The sequence below is a fragment of the Symphalangus syndactylus genome, chromosome 4, assembly GCF_028878055.3.
Source record: "Symphalangus syndactylus isolate Jambi chromosome 4, NHGRI_mSymSyn1-v2.1_pri, whole genome shotgun sequence".
NCBI classification, from domain to species: Eukaryota; Metazoa; Chordata; class Mammalia; order Primates; family Hylobatidae; genus Symphalangus; species Symphalangus syndactylus.
Genome location: NC_072426.2, coordinates 36,057,953 through 36,073,412, shown reverse-complemented (window position 1 = coordinate 36,073,412; position 15,460 = coordinate 36,057,953). Strand labels below are relative to the sequence as shown.

At 34.1% G+C, this 15,460-nt stretch overlaps 1 protein-coding gene across 4 annotated transcripts in view; it reads left to right on the top strand.

Annotated features, from left to right (window-relative positions):
• The window catches only part of TMEM26 (transmembrane protein 26), a 269,449-nt gene that overhangs the window by 56,743 nt on the left and 197,246 nt on the right, over positions 1 to 15,460 (top strand). The window lies entirely within an intron of this gene.

Here is a 15,460-nt window from a genome sequence, read left to right as displayed (position 1 = left end):
TTTGGGAGGCCAAGGTGGGCAGATCACAAGGTCAAGAGATCGAGATCATCCTGGCCAACATGGTGAAACCCCATCTCTACTAAAAGGACGAAAATTAGCCAGGCATGGTGGCACACACCTGTATTCCCAGCTACTCGGGAGGCTGAGGGAGGAGAATCTTGAATCCGGAGGCAGAGGTTGCAGTGAGTTGAGATTGTGCCACTGCACTCCAGCTTGGCAACACAGTGAGACTCCGTCACAGAAAAATAAAATAAAATAAAATAAAATAAAATAAAATAAAATAAAATAAAATAAACATCTTTTACATACCCATCATATAGAGGGTACTGTGCTTGATGCTTAGGATTAGAAGTTAATTTTGTCTAAATAAGTGTTACCTCCATGTGTGTTTAGTAGAACACTATTTTTTGAGAAAAATAACATGCATAAAAACTACTAATAGTGAATATTTAGATACCACATACAAACACTGTATTAAATACTTTATGCATATTATACATAACATTTCACTTAGTCCTCACAAAAGCCCTATGAAGTAGGTACTATTATATTTCATTTTTCAGAAGGATCATTGAGGATTAGGAAAGTTAACTAAGGTGTTCCAGGTCTTATAGCTAATACAAAGAGAAGCTGAACTTGGAATACCTTCAGATTTCGGACTTGATACTTTCAACCCTCTGACACAACAATGCCTCTAGAGGACTTCAATGGTTATTTCCCAAGATAGGCCAGTTTAGTTGATGCTAACTAAGATTTAATGTTAAAGTTGAATTATTTATACTCATTTTTGGAATCACTTGATGTAAATTTTAATGTACCTAAGATTTAATGTCTTGTAGGTATATATTATTATATCTGAGCTAACTGCAGCATCCAGAATTGTGACAACTAATTTGCAATTCAAGTTCTGTGATTCTTTTGCCAAAAGGCTTGAGTGCTAAGGGGTTTACCAAAAAATCTTGGAAGCTGAAGGCAAGAGGATGGTTCATAGAATAGCACTTAAATGCTGGTATCCCATGATTCACAGGGTAGTTTTCATGTAAGGTGATGATGAAATTTCTAGGAGGTATGTACATTGAACTTGTTCCACATGTCTGTGCCATGAATATGCAGTATACTCTGAAAGACTAGAATGACTTGGAGCACTGGAGTTGTGAAGCATGGATCTCTGGTTTGCTCAATCAAAACCATATACTCTAGCCTCACGAAACTTAGCTCCCTGAACATGTAACAAGGCATAACTTTATAAATTAAGTAACATTAAAGTTTTGCAAAATCTAATATACAAGTCAAACCTTGCATCATTGGTCTGGACCATGGGTTGTTCTGAACAACAGACATAATTTTAAGCAAATGGAAGTGTGAGAAATTTGAAAAAAAACTGAACAAATCTATTATTAGTTCCTTGCCTCTAAATTAGAACATTAATACTGGCATGAGACTGGACTGATCGCAGAAAGACAAGTTATAGTTATCAACAAAATGATGAGCTGTATTTTACAGAATGATCTTGCCTCCTTGCTGTTTATATTACCTAATACACAGCATGTACATGAAAAAAACCTTTTATGATAACATATCCTTAATCTTGGAGATCCATCTTGTATCTTTACATAGTTAAGATGCTGAAAGGTCTTCCAGTCTTTTCTAATTCATTGTTTCTCAGTCTTATTTGACCACATAATACTATCTTCCAGTATTAACAGGGAACTATTATTGTGTGTAAGTTGGCAACGTTCACCTGGAAATAACCATTCGGATTCAAAATGTCTCCTTTCCCCATAGCTCATGGATTTCTCTTTGTTTCTTTTCATTTTTTAAATTTTTCAAAATTTCAAACATACATAGGAAGAAAATTATAATGTCTCATATACAACATACATATAACAACTATTTAGATTTTTCCATCTATTTCTTGAGGTGATTTAAAGCAAATCCCAGACATTATAATTTTTATCCTTAGATATTTTGGGATGCTTTTATAACAAAATAGATTTCCTTGTATGTTTACCATGTCATTATCCCTTCTAACAAAATTAACCATGCTTCTCTAATGATGTCTGACACACAGGTGATATTCAAGTTTTCTAAATTATTCCCCATATGTTTTCTTTTTAGAGTGCCTAATCCAATGGCTTTCCATATATTCATAGAATTATGCATCCATCCCCACATCAATTTTAGAACATTTTTATTACTCCCCAAAAGAAACCCTACTCCCCTGAGCCATCATCCCCAAATGCCCACATTCTCCCCAGCCAGCCTTAGGTAACTATGAATCCACTTTCTATTTTCAGAGGTTTGACTATTCTGGATATGTCATACAAATGAAATCATACAATATGTGGTCTTTCTTACACTTCCATACATTTTCAAGGTTGTCAATACTGTAGCATGTATTATTACTTCATTTCTTTTTATAGCCAAGTAATATTCAATTATATGGATATACTACATGTTATTTATCCATTTGCTAGTTAATGGATATTGGGTTGTTTCCATTTTCTCATGATTTCTTAATTATAAAAACCTTTATTATGGAAAAATTTCAAAGATGTGCAAAAAAGGAGACTATAATAAACTCTCAAGGGGTGTCTCACAGTTTCTGCATTATCAATTCCTGGCCCAGAATAAATTGGTTTCATCTATACTTCAGAACTTTCTTGCTCTCCACATTGTTTGAAGAAAACATCAGACATCACATTATTTCATGTGTAATATTTCAGCATATGTTTATAAATGACAAGAGCTTCTTTTCCTGAAAAATGACATCACCTTCAAACAGAATAAAGAAATCATGAGCTTGAAGACAGGCTATTGGAAATTACAGAGAAGAGATAAAAGAAAAAGAAAAAGAAAAACAAAAACAAAAAAAAGCATGCCTACAAGATCTAGAAAATAGCCTCAAAATGGCAAATCTAAGAGTTATTGACCTTAAAGTGGAGTTAGAGAGATTGGGGTAGAGTGTTTATTCAAAGGGATAATAACAGAGAACTTTCCAAATATATAGAATGATACCAATATTCAAATATGGAGGGTTATAGAACACCAAGCAGATTTAACCCAAATAAGACTATCTCAAGGCATTTATTAATCAAACTCCCAAAGGTCAAGGGTAAAGAAAGGATACTAAGAACAGCCAGAGAGAAGAAACAATTACTATACAAAGGAGCTTGGATACGTTCAATAGCAGACTTTTCAGCAATAACCTTACAAGCCAAGAGAGAGCGGCATGACTTATTTAAAGTACTGAAGGAAGAAAACTTTTACCCTAGAATAATGGTATATCCAGAGAAAATATACTTCAAGCATGAAGGAGAAATGACTTTCTTAGAAAAACCAAAGCTGAGAGATTTCATCAACCCAGACCTACCCTACAAGAAATGTGAAAGGGAGCTCTTCAATCTGAAAGAAAAGGATGTTAATGAGCAATAAGCAATTACCTGAAGGTGCAAATCTCACTGGCAATAGTATACAGAAAAACACAGAATGTTATAACAATGCAATTGTGTGTGTAAACTACTTATATCTTGAGTAAAAAGACTAAAAGATTCATCTGTAAAAAAATAATTACAAGAACTTTTCAAGACATAAACAGTGAGAACAAATAGCTACAAGAACTTTTCAAGACATAAACAGTGAAATAATATATAAATAGAAACAGCAAAAAGTTAAAGTGTGTGTGGTGGGGATGAATTTAAAGTGTAGAGTTTTTATTAGTTCTCTCTTTGCTTGTTTGTTAGTTTATCTGTTTGTTTTTACAATCAGGATTAAGTTGCCATCAGTTGTAAGATATTATTTGTAAGCCTCATGGTAACCTGTAATAAAAAAATCTACAACAGGTACAAAAAAAAATAAAAAGCAGGACATTAAAACATAAAACCAAAGAAAATCAACTTCACATAAAGGAAGACAGGAAGGAAAGAAGGAAGATGAGACCACAAAACAATCAGAAAACAAATGACAAAATGGCAGGAGTAAGTCCTAAATCATCAATAATAACACTGAATGTAAACAGACTAAACTCTCAAATCAAAAGACACAGAGTGGCTAAATGGATAAAACAAAAAAGATCCAATGATCTATTGTCTACAAGAAACTCACTTCACCTATAAAGACACACATAGACTGAAAATAAAGAGATAGACAAAGCTACTCCATGCAAATGTAAACTAAAAAAAGAGCTGGGGTAGCTATACTACATCAGGCAAAATAGATTTCAAGACAAAAACTATAAAAAGAGACAAAGAAGGTCATAACATAATGACAAAGGTGTCAATTTAACAAAAGGATATAACAATTTAAAATATATATGTACCTAACACTGGTACAAACAGATATATAAAGCAAATATTACTAGAACTAAAGAGAGAAATAGACACCAATACAATAATAGCTGGAGACTTCAACACTCCACTTTCAGCATTGGACAGATCATCCAGACACAAAATCAAAAAGAAACATTGGACTTAATGTGTACTCAAACCAAATGGACCTAATAGATATTTACAGAACATTTCATCCAATGGCTGCAGAATACAGTCTTCTCTTCAGCACATGAGTAATTCCCAAGGACAGACCATGTATTAGGCCACCAGTCAAATCTTAAACACTTCAAAAAAAATGGAAATTATATGAAGTATCTTTACTAACTACAATGGAAGAAAGGCAGAATCCATAAAAGAAGATTTTTGAAAACTATGCAAACATATGGAAATTAATATCCTCCTTAATGACCAGTGGGTTAATGAAGAAATTAAGAAGGATTTTTAAAAATTTATTGAAACAAATGAAAATGGAAGCATAACATACCAAAACCTATGGAATACAGCAAAGGCAGTACTAAGAGGAAAGTTAATAGCAATAAGTGCTCACATCAAAAAGTAAAAAACAAAACAAAACAAAAAACAAACAGAAAAAAACTTCAAATAAGTAACTAAACAATGCATCTTAAAGATCTAGAAAAGCAAGAGTAAACCAAACCCAAATTAGCAGAAGAAAAGTAGTGATGATTGGAACAGAAATAAATCAAATTGCAACAAATAAAAAACAATACAAAAGGTGAATGAAACAAAAAGTTGATTTTTTGAAAGGATAAACAAAATTAAGAAACATTTAGCCAGACTAAGAAAAACAGAGAGAAGATTGAAATAAAATCAGAGATGAAAAAGGAGACATTATGACTGATACCACAGAAATTAAAAGGATGATTAGAGACTATTACAAGCAACTATATACCAATAATTTGGAAAATCTAGGAGAAATTGATAAATTCTTAGATACATAAAACCTACCAAGATTGAACCATGAAGAAGTCCAAAGCCTGAATAGACCAATAACAAGAAATGAGATTGAAGCATTAAGAAAAAGTCTACCAGCAAAAGAAAGCCCAAGACCCATTGGTTTCACTGTAGAATTTTACCAAGTATTTAAAGAACTAACACCAGTCCTACTGAATCTATTCCAAAAAATAGAGGAGGAGGGACTATTCCAAACTCATTCCATCATCAGGGAAGTATTACTCTGATACCAAAATTGGACAAAGACACATGAAAAAAGAAAACTACAGGCCAATATTCCTGATGAAGATTGATGTAAAAATCCTCAACAGAATATTAGCAAACCAAATTCAACAAAATATTAAAAAGATCATTCTTCCTGACCAAGTGGGATTTATCCCAGGGATTCACGCATGGTTCAGTATATACAAATCAATGTGATACATCATATCAACAAAGTGAAATACAAAAACTATTTGGGATTGAGGCTGAAAAAGCACTGGATAAGATTCAACATCCTTTCATGATAAAAACTCTCAAAAAACTTGGTATAGGAAGAACATATTTAAACCGAATAAAAGCCATATAAGACAGGCCCACAGCTAGTATCATACTGAAAACTGAGAAAAACTGAGAGCATTTCCTCTAAGTTGTCGAATAAGACAAGGATGCCACGTCAGGCATGGTGGGTCACGCCTGTAATCCTAGTATTTGAGGAGTAGATCCTCCCAGTAGATCTGCCCAGGTGGGCAGATTGCTTGAGACCCGGAGTTTGAGACTAGCCTGGGCAACAAGGCAAAACCCTGTCTCTACAAAAAAAAAACAAAAAATTAGCCAGACCTGGTGACAAGCATGTAGTTCTCGCTTCAGGAGGCTGAAGTTGGGGGCTCACCTGAGTCCAGGGAAGTCGAGGCTGCAGGAAGCCATGATTGCACCATTACACCACTCTAGCCAGGATAACAGAGTGAGACCTCATTTAAAAAAAATAAAAAGACAAGTATGCTGACTTTCACTACTGTTATTCAAAATAGCACTATACATCTTAACTAGAGCAATCAGACAAGAGAAAGAAATGAAGGGCATCCAAATTGAAAAGGAAGACATCAAATTATCCTTGTTTACAGATGATATGATCGTATATTTAGAAATACCTAAAGACTCCACTAAAAAACTGTTAAAACTGAGAAACAAATTAAGTAAAGTTGCAGGATACAAAATCATCATATAAAAATCAATAGCAGTTCTATGCCAACATTGAACAATCCGAGAAAGAAATCAAGAAAGTAATCTCATTTACAATAGCTACAAATAAGATACTAAAGAATAAACCTAATCAAAAAAGTGGAAGTTTTCTACAATGAAAACTATGAAACATTGATGAAACAAATTGAAGAGGACACAAAGAAATGGAAAAATATTCCTTGTTCATGGAATGGAAGAATCAGTATTGTTAAAATGTCTATACTACTCAAAGCAATCTGCAGATTCAATGCACCCTATCAAAATAAATACCAATTACATTCTTCATGGAAATAGGAAAAATAATTTTAAAATTTATATGAAACCACAAAAGACCCAAGATGGCTTTGTGCAAAAGGAACAAAACTTAAGGGATCACATTTCCTGACTTCAAATTATACTATTGAGCTATAATAACTAAAGCAGCATGCTACTGGCATAAAAATGGATTCATAGATTAATGGAACAGAATGAACAACCCAGAAACAAATCCATACATCTACAGTGAACTCATTTTCAACAAAGGTGCCAAGAACGTATAATAGGGATAGGACAGTTTCTTTAATAAATAGTGCTGGGAAAACTGGATATCCATATGCAGAAGTATAGAACTAGACCCCTATCTCTCACCAGATACAAAAATCAAATCAAAATCGATTAAATACTTAAACCTAAGACCTCAAACTATGAGTCTATTGAAAGAAAACATTGGGAAAGCTCTCCAGAACATTGGACTGGGCAAAGATTTCTTGAGTAACATCCCACAAGCATAGGCAACCAAAGCAAAAATGGACAAACGAGATCACATCAAGTTAAAAAGCTTCTGCATAGCAGAGGAAACAATTGGCAAAGTTAAGAGTCAACCTACACAATGGGAGAAAATATTTGCAAACTGTCCATCTGACAAGAGGTTAATAACCAGAATATATAAGGAGCTCAAACAGCTCAATAGGAAAAAAATCTAATCTGATTAAAAAACAAATGAAAGATCTGAATGGATATTTCTCAAAAGCAGACATACAAAGGGTAAACAAATATATGAAAAGGTGCTCAACATCACTGATAATAAAAAAAGCAAATCAAAGCTACAATGAGATATCTCATTCCAGTAAAAATGGCTTTTATCCAAAAAACAGGCAATAATGAATACTGGCAAGGATGTGGATAAAGGGAAACCCCTGTACACTGTTGTGGGAATGTAAATTAGTACAACCAGTATGGAGAACAGTTTAGAGGTTCCACAAAAAAACTAAAAATAGAACTACCATATGACCCAGGAATTCCACTGTTGAGCATTTATCCAAAGAAAATGAAATCAGTGTGTCAAAGAGATATCTGCACTCTCATGTTTATTATAGCATATTCACAACAGCCACAATTTGGAAGCAACCTAAGTGCCCATCAACAGATGAATGGATAAAGAAAATGTAGTACATTTTCAGCCATAAAGAATGAGATCTTGTCATCTTCAACAACATGGATGGTACTGGAGTACATTACGTTAAGTGAAATAAGCCAGGCACAGAAAGACAGGGTTCACTTGTATTAGTCTGTTTTCATGCTGCTGATAAAGACATACATGAGACTGGGTAATTTAGAAAGAAAAAGAGGTTTAATGGACTCACAGTTCCACATGGCTGGGGAGGTCTCACAATCATGGTGCAGGGCAAAAGGTACGTCTTACATGGCAGCAGACAAGAGAGAAATGACAGCCAAGAGAAAGGGGTTTTCCCTTATAAAACCATGGGATCTCATGAGACTTATTCACTACCATGAGAACAGTATGGGGGTAACTGCCCCCATGATTCAATTATCTCCCACCAGGTTTCTCCCACAACACATGGGAATTATGGGAGCTACAATTCAAGATGAGATTTGGATGGGGACACAGCCAAACCATATCACTTGTTCTCACTTATTTGGGGGAGTTAAAAATTAAAACAATTGAACTTATGGAGATAGAGAGTGGAATGATGGTTATCAGAGGCTGGGAAGGGTAGTGCAGGTGGAGATGTTTGGATGGTTAATGGGCACAAAAATGTAGTTAGGTAGAATGAATAAGCTCTAGTATTTGATAGTATTTGATGTTGATCACCTTTTCATATATTTGTTTACCCTTTGTATGTCTGCTTTTGAGAAATGTCCATTCAGATCTTTCATTTGTTTTTTAATCAGATTAGATTTTTTTCCTATTGAGCTGTTTGAGCTCCTTATATATTCTGGTTATTAACCTCTTGTCGGATGGACAGTTTGCAAATATTTTCTCCCATTGTGTAGGTTGACTCTTAACTTTGCCAATTGTTTCCTCTGCTATGCAGAAGCTTTTTAACTTGATGTGATCTCGTTTGTCCATTTTTGCTTTGGTTGCCTATGCTTGTGGGATATTACTCAAGCTATCAAATACTAGATACAACTCAAGTATTTGGTTGCCTATGTTGTGGGATAGCACAACAAGGTGAGTAGAGTCAACAATAATTTATTGTATATTTAAAAACAAGTAAAAGAGTATAATTGTAATATTTGTAACACAAATAAATGATAAATGCTTGAGGTGATGGGTACTCCATTTATCATGTGATTATTATGCATTTTATTCCTATATCAAAATATCTCATGTACTCTATAAATATATATATGTACTATGTACCTATACAAATTAAAAATGAAAAAAATTAAGTAAAAAAATTACATGACCATTATTACACCTAAAAATAAATAATAATTTGCTAACATTATCAATTATGTTTCATTGATATGTTAATGTTCAAGATGTTTGTCTTCATATATTTGATTTACCTAATGAATATCAAAGTTGTCCATGCCAATTGATTTATATATAGGATCATTTGATGTACTAGAGGAAAATTCTTCTTTCCTTGGAACTGCTAAACATGAAAACTATTCATGGTGAGACTTATCACATACAGAATGTACCTGTCACTCCTGGGTTCCCCAAATGCCATTCCCTAGTTTTATAAGTACATGAGGCTAGAGCTCAGAAAGATCAGCAAAGCTGTCACTCTGAGATCTGGAAGAGACTAGTTGGCCAAGGCTCCATGAACTGTAGCATTGTGATATTGATCTGCTGCAGAAACAATGATCTGCCAGCCAGGGATCCCTTCACATCCAGGTCATTGATTGGACTCTATACTAAGACCAGAGCCATGAAGGTGAAAGCAGTACCAGAAATGAGGTGGGGGAAATTAATGAAAGTGAAGGTTCCAGGTAAAATATAATCTGCTCTTTCAGACAAAATGTCTGGGACTCAGTGATTTTATCAATGTATAATTATGTTAATTTTTTTCTTTCTTCTCTCCCTGGAGACACAGTGTACTATTTGTCGTTTAACTTAGCCTTTAAAATATTTTTAAAGGCTTCTAAAATTCTTTTTGAATTGCAATAGTTTGTGTTTATCTAGCATATACAAAAAAAGAGAACCACTCTTCGACTTTTTCTGCTGAATATTTATAAATTTCGAGAAAGCGCATTTTTTCCCCCAAGATAAAGTGATGAACTGGCAATGAAGTTAGCAAATGGTGTGTGCATGTGTGTGTGTGTGTGAGAAAGAGAGAGAGGGAGAGAGACAGAGAGAGAGAGAGACCCAAATCAATGTTCTCATTTCTCAATTCGGTAACACTGATGAATACAGTGTTAAAGTGAATGCTGAAGATGGAAAAAGCATGACACTGCCTTGGTGTATTCCATTGGCAGCTAACTGATTAGCCTTTAGCTAACTGATTAGGTCTTTAATCTAGAGCAGTGGTTCTTAAGCGTGTGTCCTTGGGTAAATTTTAGAAACACTTGAAAACCCTTGAAGTAGCATGTAAACATTTGTGTGTTTGTCTGGATTTAGGTGTCTTTTTGTTAGTGGTGATGTTGTTTTTGAAGGTTTACAGCTTTCAATAATTTCTCTACAGAGTCTGTGGGCCTTCTCCTCCATAAGGTTACAAACCAGTCATTTGAGAGTTTGACAAGACAAGCCAGTGAATTTCTTTGACAGCAATATTATTTTCTCATAATTTCTTGTCTGATTAGAAACTTTAAAAGGCCAGGTACAGATCACTATTTGTTGAATAAATGAATGAATAAGTGAACGAATACTTGCAGCTTTTACTTTACTCAAGTCTTTCAAATTTTGGTCAAATCAAACAGTGATTATTTATTGATTGCTCCGCTGAAAAACCCAGTAACACCGTAAGTGTGCAATAGGAGGTCTTGGTGTAGAGAAATCCGTATGTTTCATGTGGGATTTAACACTCCAAAGTTCCCATGTCCATTTAGACCATTACTAATATGGAAGCGCTAAGTGGTAGATTTTACAGTCGAGTTTAAGGATACAATTCATTGGCTCTGTTTCTGTATCCAAGGAATATGCTGGAATTATTAAAATTCAAATAAAAAGAAGATGTGTTTGATATGCTGGGTGCCGTCTGGATCCACTTTTCCACTTTCCTTTAGCCTTAGAGAGATGAACCTTTGCATATGCAAAGTATTTTGCCTCCTAATAAGTTATTATTTAAACTCAGATTAGAGTCAAACTCCGGAGTTGGCGATTTCTTTGAGATTGTGGCTGTTTGTGTAATTCTGTGTTTTATTGACTCGGGACCCTTCACTCATTAGGGAGAAATAAATTTCTTTCCCCAAAAAACAAAATGTAATATCATTAAAGATGGCAGAATATAGATGATATCAAGAGATTAACACTGGCTATCTCAGGGAATTGATGAGACTTTTCACATTCACACTGAAAATGCATCTGAACCATAATCCCTTTACCTCTTATCAATAACAATTGTGCCTAGAGTGTCCAGCTTTCAGATAAAGCTGTTTACACAGTTGCAGAGGTCTCACTGTATACAACACTATCCTGAAAAAAGCTGTAACTGCAAATTAAGGCAGGAAGTGAAGACTGTTAGGTCTAATTTAACCATAGGGTAGTTTTCATTAGCTATAGTGCCAGCATTCAGTCAGAACAGGACAAGTGACCTGGTTCTTAAAGGCCCTTATGAGTGGCAAGATAGATCTACATCTTATTTTAAAAAGACAGTCTAAAAACCAAGGAGCAATCTTTCTTGAGCTCCTGCCTCAATCTGCATTTTGGAACCAAGAGAAGGAAAATTAATTTAAAATAGATTATCTGATGACAGGGAGTCAGACTTATGAAAAGAATATGTAAGCTTCATACTAACGAAAGGAAGAATAAAATACCTTTCTTACTGGAGCATAATCTTTGTGAAACTAAACATGTTTAATGATTATACTCCAAAAATGTCAAGAAGCCCTGTAATAACAATGAGGTCATCATCAGAACAGACACAAAACATTATCTCATCAAAGGGGATATATAACTATAAAAACACATGTTTAGATTATTTTATATATATATATATATATATATATATATATATATATATAAAGTCACACACACATATATACTTTAGAAAATGTTTTGCCCTACTAAATTAATAGATTTATTGTATTATCATACAGACAAGTAAGATTAATGTTAGGGAAACAGTAGTTCCAAATTACTCCTAAATGAAATCAGGTGAAATATTTAGTTTAGCTATGCTGTGAATTTCACAGTTGTATAATAAATGTCTTGGTGAAATGATGATTAAATATACCTTGATCAATTTTGGGGAAGTTCAAATTTTTTGTTTTCTTTTGTGACTAAATTCAGTCCCTAAAATTCTGTTTCTTGTTTATATTTAGATATGTCTTCATGAATGAAGCTGCCCCAGAGAAAACATATTAGAAACAAATATCAAATCAAGTATAGTGTGTTGTAAAAAAACAGGTGGCTAGGAGTTAGGCATCCTAGATATTTATTCTTCCTCTACAGCTAAACTAGTGGTGTGACCTTGGGCAGGTAGCTTAATCCCTCTGAACTTAGATTGTCTGAGCTATACTGTGAGTTAAGTAGGACTAGATTTTTTTTAATGTTATTTTGGTTCCAATAAAAATAAAATTCTAAATTGCTCTGTGAGCTAAATCAACATTGCCAATCTGGTTAATTCTGAGCCTCCAGTCCCTTTAAAAGGAGAATAGTTTATGTGAATTATAGAAAAAAATTGATTCATCTCTTCTCCACTCCGCTTTGCCTTTGAACACACAGTCTCAGATATTTAGTCTGTATGGTGGCATTGTGGGTCTATTTATTTTTGCAAAGACCTTTTTACTCTGATGATTTGATAAGAAACAGTATTTTTTCTCAAACGTATTGAGTTATTCCCTTGGTTTGTATTAGAGTAGATAAGTCCTTCGAGTTTTTAAATGAGTTTACATTTTCATTCCATCTCTTTGATTCAAGTTTGAAGAGATTCTATTTTGGCTATTTTATCTGTCTGCCCCTAGGAAAACCAGACTTTAAGTTATCCCCAAGGTATCACTGGCAGCATTCCACACCATCTGCAATGTATAAATATATTCAGTTATTCAGTATATTCCAACTTAGCTAGCTCTAGTAATTTTATATTATTGGGGTCTTTGAGGAGAAAGGCATTCATTCTCTCCTGATTTATTCCTTACTATTAGTTCTGAACATTCGATTCAGCTGACAAGTAATCTAATACAGAAACAAAACCTTAAGATTTTTCACAATGAGTTAAGTAACAGCAAGTTCTGGAGCCCATTCATTGTCTTTATTACAGTTGACTGGCTGAACACATTTGAGCACCCTTGACAGATTCCAGATTTGAACTGAAGAGACTTAAGGCGGGTCAAATAACTCTCAATAAAGGGTACTTGCTTTGGAACTTGTCACTTGATACAGCCTTCTGCTTAGCTTCCCAACATGGTATCAGATTGGTTTCTTTGACAATTAATTCTTGAAAAATTCCTCTTTCTTTTTTTTCTATCACTGTAATGAAAGAAAACACACCTTTCTCCTTTAGTGCATGTTTCCAAAGATTTGCTTTTTAAATTTAAATATTGATTTTTTTTTGGACTTTCATACATACAGCTGTATCTTCATGAGAGCTCGTAAGTATAGGAGCACTTGGTCACTATAGATACCTCTTATAGTGTGAGCTCTTGGTGAGGGAAGAAGCACAATGGAGAATGAGGTCAGAAAAAGCTTCCATGATGGTAAAATAGATGAGAGTTCTAATCTCAGAACTCTCATTACTAGTTATATGACCTTGAGAATGTCTTAACCTTTCTCGGCATCAGTTTTTGTCATCTGTAAAATAGGACATCTTTTATAAAGACTAAATTATAATAATCTGCAGGATTTACTGTGCAGGGTAGGCTTCCAATAATGGGAAGTCATTTTTAAGAACTTATTGTGTACTTAACACTGTGCTTGCCTTTGGATAGAATACAGAAAGCTCACAAGGTATGACTGTCCCCAGGAGTTTAAAATTTAGTTGAAGCTTAAAGTTAGCTGAGATACATTGCTGTAGATTTCATACCCCAATCACTTATTCTTTCACTCATTTATTAAGCTATTCATTCAATAACTACTTCTTATATGTCAAATACTATTTGTAGGGCCTGAAGCGTAAATCAGTGAGCATAATTACACAGCTAGATTCTGTGAAAATACACAGTTTTAACTGATTAATTTTTTTTTGCTTCCTACACATAGTATACTTAGTGAATTAGAGTGGTTATGAAGACATTCTGGCTCAGGACTGCCTGGGTTCAGATCTCAACTCTGCCAGGAACTATGTGAGTAATTCTGTCCATGTTATTTTTAACTATTTGAGCTTCTATTTCCTCATCTGCCAAATGAGATAATAATCATATATACCTGCATGTGAAGATTAAATGAGTTAGTATAAATAAAGCATATAGAATAACTTCCAGACATACAAGACCAACAAAATGTTAACATTATTATTATTGTTATTGTTATTTACTGTTTTCCAGACATCAGATTTTAATTTTCTTTCAAGAAACAACCTTCTCTTTTTTCTCAGTCCATGATTTGGCCTGTAACTTAAGCTTACGCTAATTAGCAGGATTCATTTTCCTCAGCCATGGTGCTTTGCTGAGTTAGGACAAAAGCCAGTCAATCAAGTTCAATCAAAGTCCTTTCTAGGGCTTTTGCTGGGGTGTCCAGGAAGATGCATTCTCTCTTTTCTAATAGAATTGTACCTTAGTTGATACAGTTCTAGAGTTTCTGGCAACTTTCTTATCACTGTATGGATCCAGATAATGACAGCATCATGGAAGAAGACAGAACAAAAAGATGGGGAGAAACCAAACACTAATGATAATATGTAAGCCTCTAGATAGAATGATGACAAAGATATTACTACTGAATGCGAACAAATTACAATTTTCCTATTCCATTTTATTTTTAGTGTTTGGCTAAGTTAGCCAGATTTGGTTTCTGTTACTTACAGTAAATAAACCTAACCAGTAAACAACTGGGTTGCTTAGAGGTTGATGCAGGTTTCTGATTATGAAATCTCTTTCCTTTTTCTTTCTCCTTCCATCTAATATAGTCCATCTTATACCACTTTATCAACATTTGTAGAGGTTTTCTTTTTTGAGTAGAAACCTGTGATTGTTTTTTCTAAGACTAGAACATTTCCTGAATCTACTAGGGGTGACCAGAGTGTAGTCAGGAAGAAATGACAAAGTAAAGAAAGCTATAGATTGATTCAATTATAGGTAAGCGGTGTGTTTTTGTGCTTGGTAAAATGAAGAATCAAATAGTACAAGTTTGTCAATATGTATGGAGCAGTGTAAGAGATCTAGCGTATATGTTCTAAAAAGCCACATCGAGATTAAAGAAGGATAGTCAATTAGGCTATGAAAATAAATATGTGGCTACAAATGTTGGTAAGCACTATGAGGGAAAATATTGGGTGCAAATATTAAATAACCAGAATATCACCCAAAATCAAAGCAAGGAAAACCTTCACTAATAGTATAGCTGATATTTATTGAGCACTTAAGCTTACAAGTACTTGCCAAGTACTTTACCT